The 21,967-nt window shown below is 37.6% G+C and overlaps 1 protein-coding gene across 1 annotated transcript in view; it reads right to left on the reverse strand.

Moving 5' to 3' along the window:
* Positions 1-909: 909 nt before the first annotated feature.
* The window catches only part of PRR16 (proline rich 16), a 150,514-nt gene continuing 129,456 nt past the window's right edge, over positions 910-21,967 (reverse strand). Inside the window, exons 3-4 of the mRNA XM_062599868.1 lie at positions 12,565-12,784; positions 910-2,563 (exon numbers count right to left, since the gene is read on the reverse strand). The gene's annotated coding sequence lies outside the window, so the exon portion shown is untranslated. The remainder of the gene's footprint in view (positions 2,564-12,564; positions 12,785-21,967) is intronic.

A 21,967-nucleotide genomic window follows, 5' to 3' on the forward strand; every position in this document is an offset into this window, starting at 1 on the left:
AAAATAGGATATGATTCCAGGTATTGCAGGTTTTGCTGAAATGGGAGGGGTTGAGGGAGGGATAACATTCATTTAATTATTATATTAATATAATAATATTATATTAATATAATTATTATAATTATTATATTTAATATAATAATATTAAATATTATTATTATACAACTTTCTGACAAATTGTAAAAGCTGTTTATGGGTTTAGAATCACAAGCAAAGGCAGTGCTAAGGTCTTTCTCAAAAAAATTTCAGCAATGTGAGGATCTTGCAGTAACGGGACTTAGGGCACTTACTCGGCTGAGCTGTCATTTCACTCATCAGTAGGTAATGGCGCACGCGCACACAAACACACACACACACGCACAAGTTAGTGCATTAGAGCAGAGCAATACGTAATTAAAACATCTGCCTGTTATGAGGCTACACTACAGATAAAAAGATTTTTTCATTTTTTCTTGAAAGACCATTCCCCTGTTAGTGTGCCCTTCACTGACAGGTTCCACAGAGCAGCGGAAATGGAGCAAAACCTAGTCAGCGGTATAAACCAGCCACACGTGGCCAGATTCAGGACGAATACATTCAGTGAACCTGGAATCCCAGGCTTTACTTTTCCCTTACAATTACACACAAGCCAATGGACTAAGAAAAAAGGAAAATATATATTTTTATTCAAAACAGCTCTAGCATTGAAATGTTCAACAACGTGATAACAAAACACTCCAGCAGATGCATAACAATGACTGTTCTTAACCGTAAACGCTAAATGGCTGTAATGAACAATCTCTTATCCTGCAGGTTCTCATCGCTTGTGAGCAAAATAATACTATTTTATGGTCTTGCCAGGATGCAATGACCAAAAAAAAAAAAAAAAAAAAAAAAAAAAAAAAAAAAAAAAAACGAAACAACCAAAAGACCCAACAAACCAAACCAAACAAGAAACTCTAACACAAAACCTAACCTCCCAAACCAGCTCCTGAATAAAGTGAGCCATTTGATAACAGGTTGGTGTGTAATTTGGGAAACTGCCATTATTAGACTACATTCTTTTCATTCTTAAACATCCAATTCTTCACTTGGTAAAAGTTAGTGAAAGTAAAAAATCTATCCCATTATATATTTAGATTTCTTCATGTGGATATTAAAATAAACTATGTTCTGAAATTAAGAGTTAAAATACCTTCTCTAGTTTTCCATACATATATGCCTGTATAAATATACTTCATCATTTTACAAATTACAATATTTATATTAAAGCTTTTGGTCTGCAAATCATTACAGCTTAACATGGACAAACAACTTCTGTGTTTTGGTTCTGTCTGTAAAACATTTCTGGAGATAATGAAAGCCAGCCAAAATGAGTAACTGCAAATAATATAAACAACACATTTATTTAGAAAAATAAACTGAAAATGCTGTTCGTCTGTTACATTTCTCCATGAAGTATAGATAAATGGCTAGAAAACTTTTATGTCAAATACATATTACAAATGACTTATTTTCTTTAACCGTAACAGGGAGGATAATGCCAATGTTCAAATAGGAACATTTTAGATGTATAATTCGATAGTTTAAATTTCTTGGCTGCTAATATGATAAAAAATGGATGCTGTTAAAAAAATATTATATCCCTTTTTGAAATCCACCTTATCATGTTGACGCTTTTTCATATATATACATATATATAGATGCATGTATATGTATATATATATACACATTTAAACCTAAGAAAGAACCATAATCCTTTCAGTGGACGGATCACCACTGCAAAAGAGACAGCAATTCTTTTCTTCAGTTCTTACTTTTCAATTCCTTTTGGAGCCCCTGCGAAATAATGCTTGTTGCGGTTAAAAGTCTCCCGGGGCCATCTGTGCAAATGGTGGCACACATCATTACCCTGAATGGAAGTGACAGTGCAAATACGAGAAGTGCATTGAGACGCAATCTGTAACAGCTGAACTTCTTCAGATCTGGGTGGAGGACAGGAGATGGCATCCTTTGAAGCAATTTAACATCACCGGTGCCCTGTTCCTGTATGGCTTTGAATATATACAAGGGATGGCAGAGGTCTTCTTTCCCCACAGACAGCAACATTCCTTCGTTACAGTAAATGCATTAGTTTCCTGCTATCGCCTAAGTGCTTCATTTTTCCTTTTGGCTACATATTGAAATATTTTTTGGATGCTGGCTGGACCCCATGAAAAACTCACTGTTTGTTACTCCGGTTGCTCAGTGCAGAACCCGAGTGTCAGGCTAGGAAAGAGCAGTTTCTGTAAGGGGGCAAGACATCTGGTCCCCTTGATTCTTCGTTCTGACTGAACGGGATTTAAGGCTGTGGCTTTTGCCAGGACTCAGCTCGTAGCTGTCAGATCTGAGACAGATGACTCAGTGCTGATTCCACGCATGATCACTTGTGCTCTGATGCCAAGGGCTTCTCCGTGCACCAAGAAGGGTCAGGTTCCCGGCTGCTTTCAGATCTGGCCTGCAAGAAGTCACAATGACGAATCTGATATGCAAGAAATTAACTGATGTGCCTCCAGATATAGAGATTCCTTCAAGCCTGAAGGTGCTGTTGAACAGAAAAGAAAACAAGGACAAAGTTATGAAGATGTTACTTTAAGTAGACAAAGTCAATGGCAAACAAACCAGATTTTTGCACAATCATCCCATGTTTCCCTTAAATAAGAATTCTGAGAACTGCAAAAGCTTAAAACTTGAACTTTTGCAGTGCTACTTCATTAATGATACAGGCCTTAGTTCTCTGCTGGGGCAAATGAGTTTAACTTCACTGATATCCTTCAGATCACGTTAGATTACACCACCTGAGGAACTGACCATCAATACTTTACATCCCAGAGTAATGGGGGTCTTGAAAGGGATGAATCGTTGTATGATTACCATCATGAATCTACTGAATGCAACAGTTTGGTTCAGCAATCTACCTTAGTGCATAAGATGAAAAAAGAGTTCCTGAGATCTTTACTGACAAAGAGCAAAATGTTAAGCGTTGAGAAAGCTTCTAAAAATTCAAGTCTAATTTATCCTGGAAACCTGGATGCTAACCCCTATCCAGGGGTTTCTTGTGTGACAGATATGTTTCCTAATCACTATAACACTATATTATATTTGATTTAGGTCTTCTGTATTCCCTCTTGTGAAACTGTTTTAATTTGTATAACACACTAAAGTAGTCCTTAAGACAGCAAAAGAGAATAATGCTCCAATCCAGTGCTGAGGTTCACTGACTCACTGAATTTACTCACCCTATTTATTAGACAAAATAAAACAGCATCAAAAGGAGAGGCCTTGGATTACTCACTCACCTCATAGTAGGTAGGGTGCTAATTTAGGTTAAATAATTAGATTCAGATTTCCTGAGAAAAAGAGTTAGACTTTCCTCTTTTAGTGTAGATGACTTAGAGCCATTTACTGCAAGGGGGGAAGAAAATTACTTCTTCGCCATTAGCTTTATGAATCTAGGCCTTCATATGTACTTTTTGTTATTTCATATTGCCTGGGATGTTTCACTTTAATAAAACAGTAAAGGAGAAGGGCAGATTTCACTTTGATACGGGAAAAAAGGAGATCTGAAGCTGGTATGTTGAGAACTTTCTTTTATTTTTTTCCCCACAACTAATATAAAATACCAATTATTCACAAAAATAATTACTATTCAAGATTGTAACAGTGGCCCAATGTAGCCCAGCACAGTATAAGAAGTTTATGATAAAATTGGCCAGGAGGGAAAATTTCTTCCTAATCAGACTGTTTAGGGTTTGGCTTGCATCATTAATCAAAAAGATGAGTATCCTATACATTCTGCTAGCTGCATATTTTTTTTAACTGAGAACAGTTTTCATATCACTAGAAACACACAACCCTTTTCAGTTGTCACAGTCTCTGGCTTCAATTACATCTTGGGCTAATGATTCGTGCATGTTAATACCTCATAAAAATCACAGAAAATGATGGTGCTGCCCTTGAATTCATCTTACAGCTCATGAAACAGGAGAGCTATTGTACAACAAACGTGTATATATATATATATATATAATATATAAGTAATAATAATAATCAAATGAGATAAGCAGGATTCATTCTCTTTCAGGAAACAGTTGCCTCAAACTTACTCAGAACAATACTGAATACCTGTAGGCATGAAAAATAGTAATTTTTTCTTTTTATCGGGGCTGCAATTTATAAACATACTCAATTTCATGCACATAAAACCCATAAATGGTATACCAGCTATACCTGTACTCCTCTAGCATCTAATTCAAACATCAGCCTACGCAATATGATTCATTCCCCTTCCTAAAGCTGTATGACATCCACCTGAATTTTTGCACCAAAGAAGAAAAGCCTGTCTTTTATTTCTTAATGATATCTCTACTAGAAAGCGCAAACGGCACTGCTGTGAAAAACCTGACGCACCTCCGAAGGGGGCCGCGACCATGACCCAGCACGCTCCACGGAGGAAAAACACCGAGGGAAGAGGCCGCAGGAGGGAACCATCCTTCCCCTTAGACCTAGGAGATTACTACGCACATGCCGGTTAGCATAAAGCGAACGGGGATTTAACGGTTTGGCCCAAAACGGGAGAAGGTCGTCGGAGCAGGTAATATCTCCTCTTAGACGCAGCAAGGTAGCTGGAAATAACAGGCAAGTTTAACAGAATTTCAAGTGTCTCTTCAATTCCGAAGCAAAGTTCAAACTAAGTATAGGAAGGGAACGTTTATTCAGGCTTAGCTGAATAAACAATAACTTCTGTTTTAAAGAACAGGGATATTCATCCAGGTTCAATTTAGAGCCTTTGAAGACCAACAGGCAGTCTTATGCTGTAGTTGTACGATAGGAAGTTATCACACAAATAAGATAGAAAACTTTTATCAGCCTTTAACTGATGACTGCAGTGATGACTGCCAATGATCACAGAAAAGGACGTTTTAGATGCCACTTCCTGTGCTGGTTTTAGCCTCATTTATCAAGAAAAAGTAAAGAAAACAAATAGGAAATCAGCTTCACATTCAGTTGACAGAGAGGCATTTCCTTGATTAATATTAAGCTATATAAATGCCAAACCATTTGAAGAGCCAGATTAAAGCACCTGAAAATCTACCTTATTTAAAATCCCCCTGTTATCTGGGTCATTTTAGCACAAACAAGATAATTTGGATGTACGCTCTTACTTAGCATAAGTACAGCAGCAGACAGAGCACTGACAAGCTAGATACTAATGGCATCTTTTTCAGCTACTCAATTACACTTCAAAGCTACAGAAATGTTTAGATTCAGATCTATTGTTTTATCAATATTACTTTTTTATTGCTTTCAAAACAGAAGTTTTACTATGTAAAATTGTTTCAATAGCAGAAATATTATTCAGGGAACATAAATTCTTTATGTCCATGACCCTTAGTGTCTTTTTTTGCAGACAGAAATTTAAATAGTGGATTAGAGAAAATATGCAATTTTAGCCAGAAGCCAGAACATTTCAGATAAAATTTTGTATGTCTTTTGACTGCAGCAATTCTGCCAAATGCAAGAACAATGTTTTTACCAAACATTTTACTTCTACAAAATTTTAACTACATACATTTGCATTTCTGTGTTCTTGCAGTGCAGCACTGTTGAGACATCTTTCTCTGTAAAAACTTTAATGATCAAATCTCAGCAATGCAGCATGTTAACAAATCCATCACCACTCTTTTCTGTAATTCTTCCTGGTTTCTCTGAGAAGCCTCAGAATACTGATTTACGTGTGATAGCCTTATCCTACAGTTGCAGTGTGTAAATAACTTGTATGCCAATAAACAAACAAGAATCCCCAACTGCTTATTAAAAGTTGATTCTTTCACAGCTTTGAAAGAGGTTGCAAAAAGGCGCATAGCCTTAAAATAGCTACATTTATACATTTTCAGATTGTTTTCCTCTATACATTATAACCAAATCATACCTAGACAGCATGTATTAACTCTTCTACAGTAGTGTCATCATCTTGCTAATCTCTCCTGGAAATGCTTTTCTAATGCAAGTTATCATCTAGTCCTATGATGTTGCAGCTTTGGTATTTCTAGAGTTTTCTCTAAAAAACAGTTCTATGACAAGAGAGCTATTCCCAAATAGAAATCTGCAGATGATCTCAGAGAAGATATGAAGAAAGTATTTATTAAATAACCTAGATAGTATTTTCCAACTGAAGTCGTACAGCTTAAATAATGCATTCGTACCAGTTTAATATCACCTTGTGTTTGCACAACCAAATGAAGACCATCAGAATATTGGCTCTGGGAGCTACTCTGCAATATATTTTTTTTAATAGTGAAAAACTAATGGCAACAAAAGCATCATGCAATGAATGCAAGGATCATTGTGCTTGTCAATATATGACGCTCATAAAATTTCCTGTTTATTACACATGAATGGCTGGCCAAATTCCTGTAGTGCTTTACTCAATAATGTCCCAAGCAGTTCAGATTTGAGAGAAGCAATGTTGGGACTAACAATAGGAAATAAAGTCTTTCTTTCTTGATATCACTACTTTCCAACACAGCTGAAATCCAAGCAGCCAAACCTACTAGGTGATATACTGACACCATGGAAGTCTACATTACGGATTGTCATGATCACTGCCAAAAACATCAAAATCCAACTCAAAAATGCTCAAAGGGGAAAGAATAGCACTGGAAAAAGTTGAGGGAAAAATAAAGCAAGGTCTGATGATGCATCCTGGGAAACTTCGGCAGCCTTGTTCACTTTGGTCAGAAGCATCTCCACTAGTATGAGAAGTAAAATTTACTAGAGAAGATCATCTTCCGTGGTTTGTACAGAAGGGTTATATAAACAAGCAACATTTCTCAGACATACTTTTGGTTGAGACTCTTTCTGTTCAGCATCTGCAACCTTATGAAACATTTTTATCATTGGGTCATTTTACTGACATGATCTTCTTTATTTTCACTCACCTTTTCCCTTACTCATCCACTCAGAGACTGGAAAACTATTCTGTGCAGCAGCTTAAAGCATGTCTTATGATAGAACTACTTATATCATGGGTGATTACATTCCTAGGAAGCCAAATTCTTTTTTGTTGTTGTTGTTAGTTTTTGGATATATTACAATATGTCTTTCATGAGACAAGTACTCACCAAAGATTTCTGGGAGGCTGTTCTTTCTTCATTTTGTCTCTGGGATGTATACTTACTAGGTGCCAGAACAGACATTTTCTGGGAATATTAGCTTTGGACTATATTTTATCTCTCACATGACTATCACACACAGAAAAAAAGAAGAACAGGAAATGGGCTTTTCTATGCATCTATGAGTATGATACAAAATTTGAACTGTTGTGTATTGCAAAGGAACAAGGCATCAATTTACATCTTTCAGTTACAGTTAGGCTTTTGATATAAACTTGCTTAAGTCACCAAGGCCAGGTACGCTTAACTGTTTGCTTATCAATGCCTCTAACAGAACAATATGAATTATTTTAAATTCTCTCTCTTCTACTAGGAAGAGCTAAGCACAGGACGGATACTGGATGACATCCAACAGGCTGCATAGAGGTATATTGCAGTTTGCATGGTCACATCCAAAGCCACAGTTCAAGTGGCCCTTGCAGTTGAGTCAACAGCAGTAGCTGAGCTGCCGAGGTTAAAACTAGGTTGAGTCTGTCTTTATAGAAGCAGTCGCTCTTCAGTTTAGATATGCCCCCAGAAAAGATCTGCTGGTGATATTACGGAAAAAGAATTGGATGTGTTGGCAACCACTGTAATGTTCGATGATAGTGTTCAAACAAAAGTTAATAATCCATAAAATCTTTCAGAATAGAAAATATTCTCTGAGTTATTTTTTTGAGGGATTTTTGGAACAATTTATACCAAATGTTAACTGGAAAATATTGAAAGAATAAAGCTAGAATAAAGCATTTGAGGCACTTAATTGGTAAAAGGAAATTTGAGTTCACTTTCTGGCTTGGCTGCAGACTTCCTGTGTGATCCAGGCAATTTATCTAATCTACATATACCACAAGTTATTGGTGTTTTATTTTACTTTTTATCCCTTTCACTTGCCACAGATTTCTGTCTTATCTATTCAGAATGTAAATACTCTGAAACACTAAACATACAAGCACAAAGACTAGAACAAGAGAGTTCTGCTACATGATACGGGCTCTCAGTACTCTTGAAACAAACACACAAACAACAAGAAACCATACATCCCTAATAGTGAATAAAACCTTGCTTCTTGCAGCATCCCTCTGGCTGATTATTGGAGGGGTGGGGATGTACGGGCAGGTGAACCTGAGGCCTACAGTCCATTTCCCTGACTGAAGCTCTGTATCTCAGATGCATAAAGATAATCTGCTATAGGAAATATGGGAAAAGTCATGGTCCAGGAAACTCAGGCACTCTTCCTGCAGTTCTCTTGGTTTGAAACTATATATCTCTAATAATAACTATGTATCTAAGAACTAGATAAAATGTGATGCTATTTTAATCTCTTCACCCTTATTTTTGCCCTCTTTACCATGCTGAGTCAGAGAAGTTTCATTAATTAGCTTGAACACACATCTGTGTCAAATGGAGATAGAATAGAAATTAGGAAAAGAAGGAAAACACAGAAGACAGCTAAGTGTATAATAGAAGTAATTTTCAGGTTCAAGTTATTAGTGAAACATTAACTGGTAGCATGCTTAGGTAACTGCCTAGAAAGTTTACCTATCTAGCTTAACACGTGAGGCCCATAGCAAGCCTCATATTTTCAAATAATGAAACAAGGATATTAAGTGGCTTGGTATTTGTGATGAGATGTCAAAAATTTTATGTACAAAGTTTCCTACCAATGCCATATATCTATTACTTCTTAGGTTACACTAAGGTCTTTGCTATCATTGCCTTTCATTTACTAAAGGAGTCCTAGATACATTTCAGTTGTTTTCAAAAACCCAAGGAAAAGACATGGAAAGACTGACAGCTTAGAAAGTAAAGCCTCCTGCATGTGCCAGTGCTTTATTTATTCTGTAAACATTACGATTTCCAGTGGTTTACCATCCAATTCAATAAATTCCTGAAGCTGACTACGTAACAGAAAAAAAGGATGGTCATATTTACAACAAACCTCTATGTACAGTAAATAGAGAATAATAAGATTAATTTGTTAATTTTTGATATTCAGTGTTTGAGGTTGAATACCTTCAACATATATCTTTATTTTCTTTGAATATATGACATAATCTCCATGCCACTAGCAGAAATCTTTATCACTCAGTGAAATGGACATTCTTCTCAGGACAAGTGAAAATTTATATAGAACACTTAACCATTTTAAAGGACTTGCATCTACTTTTAATAGCTTTGAGATTTTTTTATTTTAATTTTCAGAGTTTAGAGCTTTTGTATAATTACACGTCTTGAAGTTGCATGTGAATGGTTTGAAGACCATTCTTCCTGGAATACATCTTCTGGCTGACAGGTGTAACCTTTTCTTCTTCAGCCTGGAGCTAGGAAGGATGGCTGAAGAGTGAACTGGCAGCCCTCCATTTACTTATTTTTAAAATATGTATATGGGTGAAAGGAGCCATGTGTAAAATAATGTAACTATCAATATTTCCGCTCTTTTTGACATTTACTGATCTTTCATGTATTTCTTATTACTTGAACAAGCTAGTAACCTTGTAGGATTAGACTTTTCAAGCCAGAAGGACTTAAAAGACATCAGAAAATATCTCTAAATACTTTGTTTTAGCCTTTTCATAGGTTTGTCTGTTGATGGATGAAATAAATTATTTTTCTAGCTGACATCTTTCTGTTTGCAGACAAATAGTTTACAGATTTACTTTTTCCTTTATCATCTGATGCGACTATTTTACCACAGAAGATTAAAAATGAATTTGACTGCCAGTAGAGATGTGGAGATTACTGAAACTGTAGTATCCTGCTCTCCCAAAACACGCCAGAGTAACTAGAAGGTAACAACCATGCTGTAGTGTACTGCCTATTCAATACCACATCCTTAAACTAACATTTTTATATCCAAAAAAGGCCATGCAGCAATGAGGTGATGACTACTGTAAGCTCCTGCCCTCCAGCAGCCTTCTGGAAGACTTCTTCACTGGCATGACATATTGAAAAATATACTGAAATTTCTGCACATAAATTTACCAAGACTTAACCTGTTCCACTCTAGAGTTCCCAAGGAAAGCATCAGATCAAAAAGAAATTGAATAGAAAATAGGATGTTCTGGAAACATAACTGGATCTATTCTTAGACCGGACATTGAAAAAAAAAAAAAAGTCATGGCTAAACATCAATAAATTTCTAGCATCTGAGCAACAATATGCATGCAAGAGAGAACCTGACAAGCCATCTGCATTGAAGAACAAGGATTAAAGGATCTCCTTATGGCAAGTGCTACACATTTTCTGGGAATGTACAAATGCAATTAATGTATGCCTTGCTAAATAGGTCTGACCTATTAGAAGTTACATACTCTATTAGAACTTGCTGACTTTCTAGATTATAAAAATAGACATACAGAATACAGGAACCTAACAATTTAGCAAATGTCATATGATTCAGTGTGAACTCTCATTTTGAGTGATGTCAAGGTTTGTTTCTATAGTTTTCTTCTAACAACTCTATATAAAACTAGAGATGCTATTGTGCATCCTCCTCCTAAAACCTGCCCCCTTATTAGCTGTCTTGCTCCCACTTATCCATCACTCAGAATGTAGCAAATCATATGTGACTGATGCTTAAAAGGCAGATATCAGGGACAAGCAAAATTAATCTTTTTCGTAAGCATCCAAAATAATGCTTTTTAATTTATTTTGAGTAATCCTAAAAATGGGCTTTCAGAATTTGGTTATGTTAGTATGACATAACATTACATCTGAAACAAAACATATCATTTCGGAGTACCTCTGGAAAAAGCAAAGAAAATGAAGATCTAAGTTTGAATACAGGCTTTCAATCTTCCATCTCTTCTTCTCATTTTACAGATCTGCCATGGGTCAGTTTACTCCTATAGTCCATTTTAGCCATTTAGCCAAAAAGTCCAGATTTGAATGAAACAGTATCTCTTGAATATTTTATTGGTCATGTTTTTTGCATCCAGCTCTAATGACGCCTAATGATATGTATGACCAAATGGGACAATCAAGCACAGGCTCAGCCTACCTCTGCTTACTCTTTAAGGAACTTAACTTCTCTCAATCATCAGAACAGATAGCCCTTTGGAAATCAATGAATATAAAAATGTAATAAAGAACTATTTGGAGTGGGTAAGTAGCAGGACATAGGGAACCCCAGCAGGAAAAGGGCATGATTGTACAGGCGACCGCCTCTCCCAGTTCCAGATCTCTTTCATTATAACAGGAGAACTTCAAAGCCATAAATCACCTCAGAGCAGACCTTTCATAATGTCCTTTCATAATGCTCAAAAGCTTGACTTGCAACAAACATCAAATCTGGTGAATTGGATTTTTTTTTTTTTAATTCAGTATCAACATTTGCAATGCTGAAACCTTTGCCAGTGCAGACTGGCTTGGTGACTGAACCTGGCTGACCATGTCAGGCTCAACACAATTATTCACACTCGTCTGGCTTTGGAACAATTTTCTTAACAAACAAACAAACAAAAGATACTCTAGACAATAAAAAAAGCTCAGCAGTCAAATATATCTCCATTAAGATCTTTTGCTAATTTTACTCAGGTTACTAACAAAATGTGCAAGCCAGAGCTTCGTATATTAAGCATAGGCCTCAAATACAGCGGTGATCTTGCCAGCAAAATACCACAAAATATTGTGCCAGCAATTCTGTGTGCTCCTTACCAAAAGGGTTAATCATTTTGATGGACTGCTTTGAAGCTGAAAACCTGAATAAAAACTATGGGTCTATCTATCTAAATAACTCTGATTGTCAGATTTATAAGAAAGCCTGTTGCAAAATCCTGATTGCAATCACTGTGGTGCTTTGTGGCCTGGGCTATCTGGAACTGAATTACGTCTGCACTCTTAAATCTACCCTATGCCCACTGAAGCAGGTAAGATTCTTTCCAGCATTGTTTTTCCAAACCAGAGTTCAAATTAACAGAGTTTGCAGCTCTTCAAAGTCAGTCATGGATGGTCCTCTGCACATTTGACACATCTCTTCAAGCACTTCCTCCTCTGCACAGGACATATGGCCAAAACTACTGATAAATATGCTTTTTTTTTTTTTTTTTTTTTTTTTTTTTTTTTTAATAGGATGGACTTTATATCCTAATGGATGTAGAGCAAAGACACATGGCTTTGTTTTCTGTATCTATGCACTCAGAAATGGTTTGCTGTACAAGTCAAAATTGTTAGAAGAAACCACCTAATATTGAATATTTGTGCCCAGACCTTCAAATATCTATAGTTAAAGACATGCTCAGGTTTCCTGAATTTACCTGTCCTGTCTTACACACTGCTGTTCTTTAAATCCTATCCTTTAGTCTCTTAACTTTCAAATTTTGGTGTTTGAAGCAAATAACTTCTCACAAAATCCAAAAGCCAAACACAGACCTAGGTTTGCTGCCATTACCTTGCATTGGAAGGTGATGTCTTCTCTTAGAGTCATTGGAAATTGTTGTTTCGATGCTTCTGCAGATGCTCTGAGAGGTGTCAGTGTGTCCCCAGTGTCTTCCAGGTCCCTCCTTCCTTTCCATGGAATGAACAGGGTAAGAGGAAGAAGTAATACAATAAATAAAACTGGAAAGACACGAGGAAACTCCAGAAGCTGTGGCTGCCATCTCTGTCAGAGCCTGAAAGATAGAGAGGAAGAGTCCAAGAAAGAGCACCAGAAGACTATAAACTGCTTTCTATGTATCAGAAAGGTAGGGGTGGGGGAAAGGCTTTAAGAATAGATCATCTTTGATTTCTCATAATTATAGCTTTTCCTGTGTTCCTTCTACCCTTTTAACACTAAAATTACAAAATAAACACAAATATTAGTTCAGATAGGACAATAATGGTAATCATTTAAGGCACTGATCAGCAGTCAAACAGCCAAATGTGCTTAAGGTGGGGCTGCTTTGGGGGAAAAAAAAGAATTGTCCCACAGCATGACATTGCTTGAAAGAGAAATATGACAATGAGACAGGCAGGCTGAAAGCTCATTGCCATGTAACAAAATCTTCATGCACCACGTCAAACCTGCGAAGTGCGCAATGGCCAAGCGACAAGGTGATGGCCAGCGGCTGCGAGGCTTTCTTCCCTGTCTTCCCCCAGGCCAGCTCCCATTTCGAGTGACGGGTTACCACTCCTCCAACCAACATAGAGCATGTGCTGAATGGCAAATTGTTAGCTGCATCCTCCTGCAATCTTCTATTAAAAGTCTTAATATAATTACAAACTTATTTTTCTCTGGGAACTGAATTCTAGACTATTTTGGGGAATGTCTAAACACATGCCAGCAGAGTGCAGATGAACGGAGACTCAGCTGGCCTTCGTCGCTGCCACAAGCAGCAAGTGACTGCGTCATCAAGCACGTGCAGAGGGCACAGAGCTCGTCTTGCATGGGTGGGAAGAGCGGTAAGGAAGGGAGCATAAAAAGAGTGGGAAAATTTCATCCATCTCATAGAAAGAGTGGAAAAAAATCATCCTGTTCCATGGCTTAGGAGAAGCCAGCTTCTGAGGAGCAACCTGAGCAAGAGGGACAGGTAGGACAGGAATGGCTAAAGGTGACAGACGGTCCATCCCTTAGGCACAGGTAAAGTAGAGGAGAAAGGAATAGGTTCTGCCCCCCTCAATGTTGTGTGTGCAGCTTTTCCAAAGCACAAGCACTACTGTAGCACTCACAGCTCCCTCTCTCGCTGCAAAACAGCCCCAAAGCTAGAGGTGCCACCCCGAGCAGCACGAACAGTACACCTAGGACATCAGGGAAGCTGTGGGCTCAAAATGCCTCAGGCAGAGGAAGCAACTCAATTTGAGCTTCACTCACCTCCAGTAACGGAGGGCAAAAGAACAGTCAACAGCCACCAGCTCCTTCCCCAGCAATCCCTAAGCCTAGCACATCTGCCCCATGCTTTATGCAGGAGTGGCTGGAGTACAACAACTGGATTTGTGTCAACTGGAATATCCAAGTGCTGAACAGAATGATGGTTTTCAGTTTTGTGCTCTGGCCAAACAAATACACAATCCACAGTTTACTTTACTTGTGAGTCTAAACATCCTGGCATTCCTTGCAGAGTTAAAATTAAAGAGGACGGCCACAGAATAACACAGCCTAGTTGCCACCTGAGATGCTGAGGATAGTGAAAATGTGAAACTGCTGCCTTCCCTTTTCTTTCTAATGCCTTGGACCATGACACTAAGACCACTGCTGTGTTGGGTATATTTGTCATGTTTCTAATTTTAATGGAAACATGGCAGGAGAGCTAATGATGCCAACCAAAAAAGAAAATTTTCTCTGTCACCTGTGGGCTGAAGTCAAACTATGTCCTGGTTAATAAAGGGAATTATCTAGTATGCAAGGATTTTCTACAACAGAGATCAGAAATGTGTAATTCTTTCTGTGTATCATCTTCCCTTCTTTATCCCATGAAAAGCTCCAAAAATAGGAAAGATCAAAAAGTGCAAACTGATTAAGAGTTAGCAGAAAGCTCTAGTAACTGATAAGAATGCATCAAGAGTAGCTAAAATGTGGCTTCTGCTTTAGTTCTGTTTTAGTTGAAATACTAGTCTTCTGCTATTTGGATAGTAACTCCTTAATAAATCTATGTGTAGAAGCAATGAAGAGTAAGTTTTTTTTTTTTTTTTCCTTTTCATTGCAGCTGTCAAATCTTACTGGTAAAAATACCTAAGTGCAATAATGGTAAGTTTCAGATCATTTTTTTTCTTTAAAACACAGGTAATCAGAAATGTAATACGAAAACTTCCGGGGAAGGTCAATACGATCAAGATGACACCACCAAGTTTTCCCCAGAAAGTCTCTGTTTAACAGGATTTTGAAATAATATCCTGTTGACTGAGATGGAGTTAGAAGGAAAAACTACAGAAGTTACTTTTATATATTAACTAAAATTGAATTCCTAACAGTGGTTCCTATAATAAATATTCAACGCACTAATCATTATTAATAATATTTTAACTTGCTATTTTTCAAGAAATCAGAAAGCTATTTTAAAAGCCTCCTAAGATGATAAACTGTCAGTAAATAGGAAATCTAACATATTCAGAAATCATGCGTATTCATGTAAATATCGGCTACCATTAGGTGAGTATAAAAATAACTGGATACCCTTAAAAAACCCCCCACTATTTCAAAGCAAAAAAATCAGTTCAAATAATCATCATTTGATTTAACCACTCTTACAGCAGTACGGTGGCAATCCTCCTGCCCCGTCCTGGAGCAGATCCCACCTGCCCAGTGAGCCCTGGCTACTGGGAGAGAAAGAGAGAGAGAGAGAGAAGGGATTCGCAGCCGGGCTGGGCTTGGGCTGCCGAAAAGAGCAGGACTGCTGAGCCCCAGCGTCGCCCACAGGGATCGTGCTGCCCCACGGCGCCCGGGAGTCCCGGGCTCCCCAGTCGGCACCTCGGCTCTGGTGGGGACGTCAGGTTGAAGTCACCAGGGATGCCCGGCACAGTCTGGAATCGGCTCCCCCCCGGCGTGCAATTTGCAGGTTTGTGCCTCTGGAAGTCGGCCACGGCCTAAGCCAGAGCGTTGCAATTATAGTACATGCTTTTACTGGGGAAAACTATCCTCTGAATGTAACAAAGAGTAGCCATTTGTCATCTTATTTCTTCTAATATTTGCTGAGATACTTCCAACGAGGCGTTGTTTAACAAAGATGGAATGTAGCGTTGATGTTTCCCATTCTGCTAGGTGAAAAACGGCAATTTTCTCGCCATGCAAATATTCAGTCTTACTCATAAAACAACCCTGCCAACCTGCCGATCTTTTTTACCACTGTTCCATGACTCTTCAGAGTGACAAGAAGGCCTTAAACAATATTCAGGTATGGATGGGCCTATAAGGTTTCTCCATCTCTATTCTTTTCATCTCTCTGGATTTTACTAATTCCACAGGCATTTATAATCCTAACATTAGAATGAATTACTGTAAGTCTAGGTATTATGTCTTTATTGACACATAAGACGTATGAACTCGTAATCACTCTGCACATTAGGCAGGTGATAACGCAAGAGTATTCCAGTAACGCAAACCGTAAATTTAGGTAATACCACAACTATATTACATTTCTTTCAACGAATGGGAGTTTTCCATTCTCTTTGCTTGTTATTTCAGTTAGGATTCATAATAAAGTCACTGAATTGCTACCTCTTCGGTTTCTTCATCTTGTTAATTGTGTGTTTTACATGGCTTCTTAGTCTTCTGCTCTTGCATTGCTTAAAGACTTTTTGGCTGTTCCAGCGAAACATCGGACAGAAGAGTATGCTTGCTACCTACTACAAACAAGTATCCTCTTCCTACACTTCTCTTCCAGTGATCCCACTAGTGGATGACGTAAAAAAAAGGAAAATATTCACCAGTTACACAGCCAACAATTTGCTTTTCGTACTTTCTGCCTCGTCCTTCCTCTTCTGGACTCTCAGGGATTTCTGAAAATGCCATTTAGACTCTCTGCCTCTCTAGCTTTCTTCTGCAGTCCCTGAAGCATAAATAATCAATATAATCATTACTGACCCTCTGTGAGGCCCGCAGCTTGCTTACGCTCAGAAACTTGCATTACTCTTCAGAGGCATGCAAGGTCTATTACAGTTGCTGAAAAAATACATTTTTCTATTGCATGATCATTACAATCTAATGCTCTTACAGTGCTTCTCATGGCTCAGTTCTAGCTCAAAGTCATGACAGATTTATGGAAGATCACAATAAAATGAACAGAGTATTTTGTTTTCTTCTTTAACAAGATACTTGCTCTGTGGCAGTTTAAGTAACGAAAAGAGATGTTGTTTTGTTTATGCTATGTTCCTGCAGGTTATGGATTCAAATATATTTCACACTTCTAACAAAATTTGAAAAATATTATTTCTATGTTATATATTTCTTTTAAATTTGGGACATGCAGATAAATCTATTTCTCATATAAAGTGCAAAGTTTATTAGCCGTAACAATGCATTCTGCCTTTGTGTCAGATGACACAGCATTAATTTTTACAGAAAATACATAGAACAGTGATATTCAAATCCTTATGCACAGGAAACTTATCCATTAACTTTATGAAAGTTACAGCAAGGAACTGTAGATTGAGAATAAAAACTAAGAAGACATTTTACTGACTATACATCATAAAACCTCTTTTTGGTTATAAACTCATTGCATTTTGTACCCACTGTACAAATTAGATAGAGGGTCAGAACCTGCATAATAATATATTTAATTATTTATTTATAGATTATCTAAATGCAAATAGCAGCAAAGAAGCCTCACATTCATCCTCACATCTAGAGATTAGCTAAAAAAAAATGCTTAGCTTATTTAAAATGTCAATGTTTAAATCTACTTTTTTTGTTCACATAACATTAACTCACCTACCAGATTAATTATAGCGAGTCTCACTGTAGTTTCCAGAGGTATCTTTTATTTGTCCACTATTTCACCGTGATAAACCCTGTTGAATATGGAACTTACAATGGCACCGACGCATTTTGAAGATAAGCTGCAGAACGTGTAATTGCCTCTTTTAATCAAACAGTAAAATGACCCTATTTGCTTATGCCACCCTCCTGGATTGAATAACAAAAGATCTAGTAGTCACCTTGAAACTTTCTATTAATAGCGTTTCTATTCAGACATTATGCTTTTCTTTTAACTGCCTGAATTTCTGTAAAAGGTAAATTTCAACTAATCAAAGTGCCGCTAAGGTGTCTGAAGATAAGAATTTGTGTTTCATACAAGATTCGTACTATCTGAAGGAATACAGGACCACACTGACGTGCCCATTGTTAATTATTTACATAGTATTTTCTCACCAGTATTTTTGTTTGTTTGTTTAGTTTTCGAATTGCACGGTTCTGACCTTGCCTCAAGGACTGAAGTTGGTTTGTAGTCGCCCAGAATGCGTACGTCCTACCCAGCTGGTGTCTTTGCACATTACACCACCTCACTCTTTTAAGGACATTCTGGGCTATGAATCACAAGTTTCTCTGTCTGCATTAGAGACGCGCGCAGGACACAACCAGTTCTCTGCCGAAAGGAAATATTTTATTTTCAACTATTTTCTCAGCAATTACAATTCTGGGAGTTTTTTTCTCTCTGAGCCTTATTCATATGAACTTAGTGGCTTGAACAGCTCGCCTCAGACTATCTTGAAGTTCATCTTTGCTATAGAATTAATTAAACTGTATAATCAGACTTTGCCGTTAAATCTATACTCATTCACACCCCAAACCATTGCTTATACTGTTTGCTACCTGACCTGACTGTCTCCCCTGCAAGCGAAGGCCATTCCCATCCTTCCTGCTGATGCTACTCTGAGAGCACCACTAAATCATTTAAATGCTAACAGTAGTCCACTGTTTTTCTACAATTCCTCCACAATTCCAGAAAGACAAAAATGTCCCCCCATAGCTTATTCTGAAAGAAACGGCAGGAACTGCTTCATGTTAAGAATCAGACAGTGTGACAATTGTGGGTATGATCATAAGTTTAGCCCATCTGCCTTGTGGTGGTGTCACATAACCAGTGTTGGGCAGACATGGTCACCTAAGGGCTTGTAAGCAGCATGATGCCATCAGCCAGTCGAAGACCTCAGTTGTCATCTACATGCAGTCATTCCCAAAACTTTGCCTTTGCCACAGCTCACCAGTATAAGCACAGTAAAGCTATGCAATGAGATGGCTGAATATAGCTATTATTAATTGGGCAATATCAAAATTGTATATAATTATTCTACCGATGTACAGAAAAGGAAGTTGTCTCCAGTAAAGTTAATAAAATGCGCATTCAAAAGGATGTAGAAAAACTGGGGTAAACTGAGGAGAGGGAATTTGTAATTGTGAGGAAATCGAAATATATTAGAAAACAGAAGGAAAAAAAAAAACTTATTTGGGCCAAATTGTGTCTTCATTCACATCATAACTCCCTAGGACAGAATCTATACATATTGTAGGAATCAAAGTAAAGATCTAAGTTGGTCAAAATAATTGTCAAGAAATCTAAAGTTAGTATCCAGAACAAGTATTCTCATTTCCAAATATTTTTTAAAGTAAGCATATTGTTTACAAATTCTCAGCTTAAATTCCAAATATGTAATGTACTATATAAAAATTGTTGCATTATGGTCTTAATGTCTTTATCCTTTTAAGCAAGGATTCCAGAGGGTCAATTAGCAAAACAAGTTATCAGGCATCTGATAGCATAACTTCTGTAACATATGTTCCATAAAGATCCATTTCAATTAGACCTTGCCAAATAATCAGCAAAAAATCCACCATTTCAGTTAAAACTGAGCAGTAAGTAAGGAACACTGCTCTGACAAGGTGTAGAATGGCAAGATGAAAAAAAGGAAATATTTAATTTTGCTTTTTTTTCCTAGACAAAACTTCCTTCCTAAGTTTATTAGGATTTCAGGTAAGGATGCAGTACAAAAATCACTCATTCAGGTTGGAAGGGACCTTTGGAGGTCATCTGGTCTCATCTAACCTACCACAGGCTAAATCCAATGGCACAGATGCCCAAAAGACAAGCCAGGCACTAAATCAAAACTACCACCTTGAAAGTCCCTGCGTTCAGTGACTACTGCATCCTGGAGATGCTTTAACCTAGTAAAAGCTGCAGCTTGGTCCTTTCTTACTTCATTTTTTGTACATATGGAGAAGGACTTTGCAGGGCTGAGTCACTTGGCTGAGCTCCCGTTAACGGCTGACTGGGGTCCAGCAACAAGCACGCTTTCACCCAGCTTCCCCATGAACACGTGTCCTCCTGGTAAAAGCCGACCAGATCGGCTCCACTCAGAATGAAGTGATTGCTGCCATTTCCTTTTGAAATGCATCCAGAGGGGAAGTCTGGCAGGGGAGAGAGAGAAGGCAGAGAATGAAGAAGGGGAGAGGTAAAAATAGAATTCAAATGTTAAAATATCTGTCTAGCAGCAAAGAAGCAATGTTCAACTCCCACCTGTGACTAGATTTGAACCCCAGTCTTCTGTTAAGAGACCACCAGGGTCTGCAATTACAGATTACTCTGGGTGTGGGATTTTCCCCTTTCCTTCTGCTGAAACTATGCAGTTTTGCAGAAGACAACGCATGAGTCACTGAGCAAGAGGGAGTAGGGCTGCAGTTAATGACTCACTGCAGGTGATGGAAGGATTCTGATGAAAGAGGATTACAAACAGAGAAACACATTTTGTGCTAAAAATGCACTCGATCTCTTCTCATTTCTATCCTAATACTCTGCTACCCAAATTTTGACAGCTACCCTTGGGCATTAAGCAGAAAAACTAAAAGCAAAGATGCTCTCTCAGGACCTGAGATGGGATAAAATTTTCAGGTGGATCTGCCTGCATCTTTTTAAACTGAGATTTAAACATTTTGGATACCAAAAGGACCTGCAGACCTTCAGCACCCTTTTTCCCTTTTTTTGGTGAATTACTGGACTTCCTAAAGACAAATTTTTTTTTTTTTTTTTTTTTTTTTTGGCACAGGATAGTGCTAGGTGTTCTCTGCCTGCTCCAAAGTCCTCATCCCCCAAGCCAGAACATCTCCCTCTCCAGCACTTCCTAGGAGGTGCAATCTTCCCTCTTTCCTTTCTCTAGCTGCATCCACACTGTACCCAAAGGTAAAAAAAATCCCACGTGGAACAGTCATATCATCTGCCAAACAGACACATGTAAAGTCTTCACTTGGTCACTAAACCAGACAACTCTGCAGTCTCATTGCAGAATTAAACCCAAACCATCCCTATCATGGCCTCCTCATTTTATATTCTTCTGGATTACTTTGGTAATCTCTTCAGGATTGGAAGGACTCAAGGAAGATTACCTGTTCTTGAAAATGCCTGACTTTTAGGAATATAGCAGCATAATACTGCAATCAACCTTTTACCATTGGATGCTTTTTCTGGATCTACTGAACAATAATAAATAAATAAATAAATAAATACATAAATAAATACAAGAAACCTATTCCTATAGACAGAAGCAATAGAAAATACCAATGATGATCTTAGAGATATGCTGCTGTAAAGTCTTCCAGGTAACTGAATCTTTGCAAAGAGTTTCTAACTTAAGGAAGCAGGAAGAAACTGATTTCATGTCAAATCAAGTCATAAGAGACTTGAAAGCCATCGGTTGCTGAGATTTCACATAATTTCCAGTTATCTGCGTTCATCAGTACATGTAAAGTGCCTGAGCTACTGTCTATAGTCATTTAATCACTGAAATTCACAACCTTTCCTCTAGCCTGAGCGTTTTATGAGCTGGCTTTGGGATTATCCTATGCACTTGTGCTTTTCATTCTCTGCAAGACAAATAAGAGTGCAAAGCAAATGAATATTTTCATGAAAAATTATCCTACAAGATCTGTTACTCCAGAAATGAAATTACAATAATTTCCATTTGTAAAAAGAACACATCACATCTCCTGATAGCTTTTCCACTTGTGATTTCAGGACAGTGATGTGTGCCGGCGCTACTGGAATGCAGTAGTAATATTTGCAAATTAATTCCAAGTGTCAGACATTTTTGACAAATGCTGTAATTGCAACTTAAACACATGGACCCAGAAGTGACCAGCTGAAATGTAACTTTATGTGTTCCACAAACTTCCAACTTAGGCAGATGCACAAAGATGCCTTTTTTTTAAGAGACAGGAGATATTTTGCTCAAACTTTATATGCTGATATGACAAAAGTATATTCTACGCTAGTTTTATTAGAAAATTCAATAAGGAAAAGAATTATTTCTTATGGTCAAAAAACAACCCAGAAAAAATGTCTTTTTTTGACCAAATACTTCCTATATAATAGTAATAACCCAGAAAAATG

This window comes from Rhea pennata, chromosome Z (genome assembly GCF_028389875.1).
Source record: "Rhea pennata isolate bPtePen1 chromosome Z, bPtePen1.pri, whole genome shotgun sequence".
Taxonomy (NCBI): Eukaryota; Metazoa; Chordata; class Aves; order Rheiformes; family Rheidae; genus Rhea; species Rhea pennata.